Genomic DNA, 9903 nt, shown 5'->3' on the forward strand with positions numbered 1-9903 from the left:
ACCAACGCAATGGGAAAAGATATTTGCAAATGACATATCGGACAAAGGGCTAGTATCCAAAATCTATAAAGAGCTCACCAAACTCCACACCCGAAAAACAAATAACCCAGTGAAGAAATGGGCAGAAAACATGAATAGACACTTCTCTAAAGAAGACATCCGGATGGCCAACAGGCACATGAAAAGATGCTCAACGTCGCTCCTTATCAGGGAAATACAAATCAAAACCAGACTCAGATATCACCTCACGCCAGAGTGGCCAAAATGAACAAATCAGGAGACTATAGATGCTGGAGAGGATTTGGAGAAATGGGAACCCTCTTGCAGTGTTGGTGGGAATGCAAACTGGTGCAGCCGCTCTGGAAAGCAGTGTGGAGGTTCCTCAAAAATTAAAAATAGACCTACCCTATGACCCAGCAATAGCACTGCTAGGAATTTACCCAAGGAATACAGGAGTACTGATGCATAGGGGCACTTGTACCCCAATGTTTATAGCAGCACTCTCAACAATAGCTAAATTGTGGATAAAGCCTAAATGTCCATCAACTGATGAATGGATAAATAAATTGTGGTTTATATACACAATGGAGTAGTACAGGGCAATGAGAAAGAACGAAATATGGCCCTTTGTAGCAACGTGGATGGAACTGGAGAGTGTGATGCTAAGTGAAATAAGCCATACAGAGAAAGACAGATACCATATGTTTTCACTCTTATGTGGAACCTGAGAAACTTAACAGAAACCCATGGGGGAGGGGAAGGAAAAAAAAAAGACGTTAGAGTGGGAGAGAGCCAAAGCATAAGAGACTCTTAAAAGCTGAGAACAAACTGAGGGTTGATGGGGGTGGGAGGGAGGGGAGGGTGGGTGATGGGTATTGAGGAGGGCACCTTTTGGGATGAGCACTGGGTGTTGTATGGAAACCAATTTGACAATAAATTTCATAATTTGAAAAAAAAAAGAAGGTGTGTTATGTATATAAAATGGAATATTACTCAGCCATCAAAAAGAATGAAATGTTGCACTTGCAACAATGTGGATGGAGCTAGAGTGTATTATGCTAAGTAAATTAAGTCAGCCAGAGGACAAACATCATATGATTTCACTCATATGTAGAATTTAAGAAACAAAACAGATGAATATATGGGAGGGGAAAAAAGAGAGAGGGAAACAAACCACAAGAGTCTCTTAAAGACAGAGTACAAACTGAGAGCTGACAGAGGGAGGCAGATGGGTGAATGGGCTAGATAGGTGATGGGTATTAAGGAGGGCACTTGTTGTGGTGAGCACTGGGTGTTCTATGTAAGTGATGAATCACTGAATTCTACTCTTGAAATCAATAATGCACTGTATGTTAACTAGAATTTTCTTTTAAATTGACAAAAAAATAACAAACAAAAATAATAAAAATTAAGCCTAGAAGTCTATATTTCCTCCACACAAATATATTATGAGAATTATATATGCCACATCTCAAAAGAAAAAACTAAAATGGGAGTATTTCAGAGAACATGCAATGGTAGAGCAGATAAGAAGGATGAATTTTGGAATCATAAGACCTGGGTTTGAATTCTAGCTCTGCCATTATTAGATCTGTGAATTTGGGCACACTACTTAACCTTTCTCTCAGTGTCCTCATCTGTGAAAATGGGAAAAATAATACTAAAGCAGCAGAATACACATTCTTCTAGAGTGCACATGGAATATTTTCCAGAGCAGATCACATACTGGATCACAAATAAAGCCTCAAAAAGTACAAAAAGATCCAGATCATATCATGCATAGTTTCAGATCAAAACACTATGAAACTTGAAATCCACCACAAGAAAAAAAATGGATAGCCCTAAAATACAAAGAAGTTAAAGAAAATCCTACTAAAGAATGAATGGGTTAACCAGGAAATTAAAGAAGAAATTTTTAAAAATACGTGGAAGCAAACGAAAATGAAAATACAACAGTCCAAACCCTTTAGGATGCAGCAAAGGCAGTCCTAAGAGGAAAGTATATTGCAACTCAGGCCTATCTCAAGAAACAAGAAAGGTCCCAAATACACAATCTAACCTTACATGTAAAGGAGCAAGAAAAGGAGCAGCAAATAAAGCCCAAAGCCAGCAGAAGAGGGGAAAAAATAAAGATTAGAGCTGAAATAACGATATAGAAACAAAGAAACCAGTGGAACAGATCAATGAAAATAAGAGCTGGTTCTTTGAAAGAATAAATAATTGATAAAACCCTAGCCAGGCTTATCAAAAAGAAAAGAGAAATGACCCAAATAGATGAAACCATGAATGAAAGGGGAGAGATCACAACCAACACCAAGAAATACAAACAATTATAACAGAATATCATGAATAATTGTATGCCAACAAACTGGACAACCTGGAAGAAATGGAAAAATTCTTAGAAACTCACACTACCAAAACTGAAACAGGAAGAAATAGAAAATTTAACAGGGGCGCCTGGGTGGTGCAGTCGGTTAAGCGTCTGACTTCAGCCAGGTCACGATCTCGCGGTCCGTGAGTTCGGGCCCCGCGTCGGGCTCTGGGCTGATGGCTCGGAGCCTGGAGCCTGTTTCCGATTCTGTGTCTCCCTCTCTCTCTGCCCCTCCCCCGTCCATGCTCTGTCTCTCTCTGTCCCAAAAATAAATAAACGTTGAAAAAAAAAAAAAAAAAGAAAATTTAACAGACCCTTAGCCAGCAAAGAAATTAAATCAGTTATCAAGAATCTCTCAACAAACAAGAGTCGTAGGCTAGATGGCTTTGCAGGGGAATTCTACCAGACATTTAAAGAAGAGTTAATACCTATTCTGAAGCTGTTCCCAAAAAATAGAAATGGAAGGAAACCTATCAAACTCATTCTATGAAGCCAGCATTACCTTGATTCCAAAATCAAAGGTTCCACTGAGAAGGATATTTAAAGGTCAATATCCCTGATGAAGCTGGATGCAAAAATTCTCAACAAGTTACTAGCAAATCAAATTCAACAGTATATTAAAAGAATTATTCACCATGATCAAGTGGGATTTATTACTGGGCTGCAGGGGTGTTTCAATATTTGCAAATCAATCAACGTGGTATACCACATTGATAAACATAAGAATCTTTTGATCCTTTCAATAAATGCAGAAAAAGCACTGACAAAATACAGCATCCTTTCATAATAAAAACCCTCAACAAAGAAGGGATAGAAGGAACATACCTCAACATAATAAAGGCCATATACAAAAAGCCCACAGCTAATATCATCCTCAATGGGGAAAAACTGAGAGCTTTTCCTCTAAGGTCAGAAACAAGACAGGGATGTCCATCTCAACATTGTTATTTAACATAGTACTGGAAGTCCTAGCCTCAGAAGTCAGACAACAAAAAGAAATAAAAGGCATTCAAACCAGCAAGAAAGAAGTCAAATTTTCACTATTTGGGAATGACATGATTCTTTATGTAGAAAACCCAGAAGACTCCACCAAAAATTTGCTAGAACTGATACACAAATTCAGTAAAGTCACAGGATACAAAACCTATGTACAGAAATCTGTTGCATTTCTATACACGAATCATGAAGTAGCAGAAATGGAAATGAAATCAATCCCATTTACAATTGCAACAAAACCCACAAGATACCTAAGAATAAATCTAACCAAACAAAGAGGTAAAAGATCTGTATTCTGAAAACTATAGAACGCTGATGAAAAGAATTGAAGGAGACATAAAGAAATGGAAAAAGTTTCCATGCTCATAGATTGGAAGAAGAAATATTGTTAAAATGTCTATACTACTCAAAGCAATCTACACATTTAGTGCAATCGTTATCAAAATACCACCAGCATTTTTCACAGAGCTAGAACAAGCAATCCTAAAATTTTTATGAAATCACAAAAGACCCCAAATTGCCAAAGCAATTTTGAAAAAGGAAAGCAAAGCGGGAAGCATCACAATTCCAGACTCCAAGTTATATTACAAATATGTAGTGATCAAGACAGTATGGTACTGGCACAAAAAATAGAAACATGGATCAATGGAACAGAATAGAACACCCACAAATGGACCAACAACTATATGGTCAATTGATCTTCAACAAAGTGGGAAAGGATATCCAATGGAAAAAAAGGCAGTCTCTTCAACAAAAAATGTTGGGAAAATAGGACAGCATCATGTTTAAGAATGAAACTGGACTACCTTCTTACACCATACACAAAAATAAATTTAAAATGTATGAAACACCTAAATGTGAGACAAGAAACCATCAAAATCCTACAGGAGAACACAGGTAGTAACCTCTTTGACATTGGTGATAACAACTTCTTACTAGATACATCTCCTGAGGCAAGGGAAACAAAAGCAAAAATAAATTCTTGGGACTTAATCAAGATAAAAAGCTGCACAGTGAAGGAAGCACTCAACAAAACCAAAAGGCAGCATTTGGAATGGGAGAAGATACTTGCAAATAACATATCTGATAAAGAACTTTTTGGATTTTAGATCCAAAAATCTATAAAGAACTTAGCAAACTCAACACCCAAAAAACAAATAATCTGGTTAAAAAATGGGCAGAAGACATAAGTAGACATGTCTCTGAAGAAAATCTACAGATGGTCAACAGACACATGAAAAGTGTTCAACATCATTCATCATCAGGGAAATACAAATCAAAACTACAATGAGATATCACCTCACACCAGTCAGAATGGCTAAAATTAACAACACAGGAAATAACAGGTGTTGGTGAGAATGTGGAGAAAGGGGACCCCTCCCTGGGAATGCAAACTGGTGCAGCCACTCTGGAAAACAGTATGGAGGTTCCTCAAAAAGTTAAAAACATAAGCACCTCATGATCCAGCAATTGCACTACTAGGTATTTACCCAAAGAATACAGAAAATACTGATTCAAAGGAATACATGCACCTGATGTTTATAGTAGCATTATCAAACTTAGCTCTCATGGAAAGAGCCCAAATGCCCATCAACTGATGAATGGATAAAGAAGCAGTAGTATATACATACAATTAAATATTACTCAGCCATAAAAAGAATGAAGTCTTGCCACTTGCAATGACATAGATGGAGCTAGAAAGTATTATGCTAAGCAAAATAAGTCAGTCAGAGAAAGACAAATACCATAGGATTTCATTCATATGTGGAATTTAAGAAACAAAACATGAACATATAAAGCAGGAGAGAGAAACCAGGAAACATACTCTTAACTATAGAGATCAAGCTAAGAGTTACTGGAGGGTAAGCAGGCAGGGGAATGGGTTAAATGGGTGATGGGTTAAGGTGGGCACTAGTAGTGATGAGCATTGGGTGTTGTATGGTATTGATGAATCACTAAATTCTACACCTGAAACTAATATTACACTATGTTAACCTGCTGGAATTGACATAAAAACTTGAAAAAAAAAAAAGAAGACAATTTTTGAAAGATACACACACACAAAAATTATATATATATACTTTTGTATGCATATTTCAGAATTTTAAAGAAGAAAAGTTTAAAAATGAGGTTTTAAAAAAGAAACCTAAGCAACCTTATAGATTAGGTTTATAGACTAATATTCCAAGTTTGCTATTTAATGTTTATTTATTTTTGAGAGAGAGAGAGGCAGAGTGCGGGGGGGGTAGGGGCAGAGAGAGAGGGAGACACAGAATCCAAAGCAAGCTACAGGCTCTGAGCTGTCAGCACAGAGCCCAACGCAGGGCTCAGACCCACAAACCACGACGTGATCATGACCTGAGCTGAAGTCAGAAGCTTAACCAACTGAGCCACCCAGGCGCCCCAACCCTAGTTTGCTATTTGATAATTATGTGGCCTCAGACAAATTATTCTTTGTGGATCTCAGTTTTCTAATATGCAAAAATGGGGAAACTGAGTCTCACAGAGTTACAGTATTACTAGCACCTATCTCCCAAGATCATTATGAGGATTAAATGAAATAACATACATGAAAGGATTTAGAACAATTCCTGACACATAATCCATAGTCTATAAACGTTGGCTGTCTCCATTATTTTTATTATTATAGCAGATATTTAATAATGCTTATTTCCCTTTTATCCTTTCTTTCAGAAAGGGCAGAGAAACCAATGCAAATCAAAGTCCATTCTGATTCAGCCACTAAAAAAGAATGAAATCCTGCCATTTGCAAAAACATGGATGGAGCTAGAGAGTATAATGCTAAGCGAAATAAGCCAGTACGAGAAACACAAATACCATATGATTTCACTCGTATGTGGAATTTAAGAAATAAAACAAATGAGCAAAGGGGAAAAAAAGACACACACACACACACACACACACACACACACACACACCAAAAAATAGACTCTTAACTAGGAGAACAAACTGATGGTTACCAGAGGCAAGAGGAGGGGATGAGTAAAATAGGTGATGGGGATTAGGGAGCACACTTGTGATAAGCACTGAGTAATGTATGGAAGTGTTGAATCACTATATTGTACACCTGAAACTAATAGAACACTCTGACACTGACATTGAAAATGCCATTGAAATTTTTTTTAATTCTAATTTTAAAAATTCTGGATAGAGGAGCACATGGGTTGCTCAGTTGCTTAAGTGCCCAACTTCAGCTCAGGTCATGATCTCGTGGTCTGTGAGTTTGAGACCCATGTCAGGCTCTGTGTTGATAACCCAGAGACTGAAGCCTGCTTCGGATTCTGTGTCTCCCTCTCTCTCTGTCCCTCCTCCGCTTGTTCTCTCTCTCTCTCTCTCTCTCTCAAAAATAAGTAAAACATTAAAAAAAAATTTTTTAATCTGGGTATGAAAGACACACCCCAAAAGAGAAAGTCCATTCTGAATTCCAGCTGAAGAATCAAGCAGAGCCATTAGTGTTTCTTGTTTGCTGCATTTCTACTGTATTCCTTTAATTCTAAATGTACATTTTGTAGCATTTTAATGTTTCTAAAATTGGAATTGCATCTTTAAATCAATGTGTGATTTAATATAGTAGGTTTTTCCTCTTAGAAACCTCTCATTAAAATGAAGATGTGTCTTACAAATGATTGTATCTCAGAATCAAGGAAATAAAGTAATTATGCTGTTGCCATAGCAGGCATGACAATTTTAAGACAAGATGAGCTAAGCAACCAGGGTCTAGAGTCCAGGCTTTAGGTTTTTCATGTTACAGCAAATCCACCACAATGTTCACAATCTTTAAAAGATCATGAGTTGGGGAGTCTGGGTGGCTCAGTTGGTTAAGTGTCTGACTATGGCTCAGGTCATGATCTCATGGTTCATGAGTTCAAGCCCTGCATCAGGCTCTACACTAACAGCCTGGAGCCTGGAGCCTGCCTCAGATTCTGTGTCTCCCTCTCTCTCTGCTTCTCGCCCCTCACACTCTGTGTGTGTGTCTCTCTCAAAAATAAATAAACATTAAAAAAAAATAAAATTAAAATAAAATAAAATAAAATAAAAGATTGTGAGTTTTCTACTAATAACCTGATTGTTCTCAGGCTTCTGCAGTGTGTGGATATGTCAGTCAAACTGCTTTACTCCCCACATTTTTTCCAGTTCTAACCCCACAGTGCCAAACTTCAGGACTTCAGCTCCCCCACCACAGGTCTTCTCAGTTAGTTCTGGGAGTCCTGTATGCTCAGGGCTAGGCCTTGCATGCACTTCTACTCTCCTCTCTGTAGATGTCCACTTTGTGCCCACTCACTTGAGGAAAGCTGTATCTCCTGGTACCCCAAATCTAAACATCATCCACCTAAGTTTTCTTGCTAAATTTTCCTGCTTAGTTAAGGGTCAAGTAATCTGGGTCCCCTGCAGACATTACAGCAGTACATACGTTGGAACTGCATGTAATTCAAGAAGTGTGTTGGTTGGAGAGGAGCGTGACAGTGAGTACCAAGTCCCAACCTTGTCTTTTTACAATATCCTGCTCCCTTTAAGGCATCCTCTGAACTTCTATATCCTAACCAGAGAAGCACGCCAAGACTTCAGTTCCTTCGCAGAACACAAACAACCTATATCTACCAGCCCATAACTGACCAACTCTTTTCTTGTTCACATATCGGCTTTGCCCACTTTCTTCTGGATGATTCTCCACTGTTGCCCCAGGACTTACTCACCTTCCAACATGCTATCCTTCAACATGTAAAAAGAAAACAAAAGTCAAACTTCTGGGAAGGGAGAATCTGTCCCCTCACCAACCTTTCCTCATCCAAATGAAGAGAGTGAGAACACCTTACATTGTGAAATTCCCTCTAAAGTTTCCCCATACTGCCTTTTATTTAGCTTAGTTCATAGGCTTCTTTGCCCTTCATCCTTAGCCAAGAAAGCAGTTTCTGGTTCAGAGTCTGGGAAAATTCCTGGAACCACTAACATTTCTGCAAGTATCAAAGGAAAGTCTATTCTTTAGAACAAAATTATAACAAAATACAGTGTTTAAAGAGCACTTGTGACATTTTGTAGGCCTTCCTATATACACACTCTTCATGTCTCCAATAAGAAGAATCTTTGTTTTTAATCTAGTGGAGCTTCTACAGCTTTTGATCATTTTCCTTTCCCATCATCTGTCCATCTCCCTGTCATTTCTCTTCTTCTAACTCTGAAGATCTGTATGGAAAAATTCCTCCTGACAAATCCCTTCACTGAATACATATCAACTCATGCAGATGGACACTTGTGGGAAGGAGAACAGATTCTAAATTTTAATTTCATTCCTCTGGGGACTCCTGCCACAATTACATACACCACCGAAGAGAGTGAGTATCAGTCATAGGCTCCAATTTACCATCCTGAAAGTATGCTTGGGCTTCAGAAAGGAAAATCATATTCTGTAATATGGCTCAGTATTTATTTTAAGTTTATTAGTTTATTTATTTACTGAGGGGGGAGGGGCAGAAAGAGAAGGAGAGAGAGAAAATCCCAAGCAGTCTCTGTGCTGTCAGCACAGAGCTTACATAGGGTTCCATCTCACGACCATGAGATCATGACTGGAGCTGACCTAAGCCAAAATCAAGAGTTGGACTCTTAACCAACTGAGCCATCCAGGTGTCCCATGGCTAAGTATTTCTAAAATGAATTAGTCCATGTAGAAGTCTGCTGAAAGGAAATGTCATCTAAAATGAAGATCAACTCAACCACTGAAATATGAGTATTGCTAGCAATTAATACTTGCAGCTGTAAACTGCAGCAAATATTCCAGTTCATGCTGGAGAATACCTCTGGGGAGGATGACACACTGTATATATTATTGATGGATCTGGGTGATGATGTGAGATAGTAGTGAAAATAACTTGCAAACTGAAATCAAACTTAATATTCTGCCTTTCCACAAGAAAGGCCCAACTACCAATTTTTTCCTCCTATTCTTGAAACATTCTCACTGGTTAGAGTTTCAACTATATGCCTTATTTTCAGGCTTAATTAAATATTTAAGCATTTTTCCTGGTATTCAGCTAAAATGAACAAAATGTTCATGATAGCAGCTCTGTAATATTAGAAATAAACCCTTAGAGTACTCAGTATGGTTAAATCTAGCACGGCAATGGATTGGACTACAAAATGAATTATCAGTTCTTTAGAAGCAATCTGAACCACCAATGTGGATTATTTTACAACTCAGAAAGCTCTATATTGGTCTTTTATACCAAAGAAGTCAAATGGTTAAACATGCTGGCACTTGTACAAGTCCCTAATCATTTCTAGACTCAAGTGTCAAATATGACAATCTTACTTCTTCCATCCCAAGCAATCCAGATCTGGTGAAGGTTATGGCTTTGCTTTTACATTCAAGTTCCAATAATTTGTATATAAAACATAACATACGAGCATTAGGAGGGAAAAAAACTTCATTTTCCTCATACCATTTACCTTTGTGTTTACACAGGATTGGTATAAATCCATCACTCTTACTAGAGAAATAATTCAATGCTCATTCTTTACTA

The sequence above is a fragment of the Lynx rufus genome, unplaced genomic scaffold (assembly GCF_022079265.1).
Source record: "Lynx rufus isolate CCGP_SWC_20201006 ecotype Redwood Valley unplaced genomic scaffold, mLynRuf1.p SCAF_10, whole genome shotgun sequence".
NCBI lineage: Eukaryota > Metazoa > Chordata > Mammalia > Carnivora > Felidae > Lynx > Lynx rufus.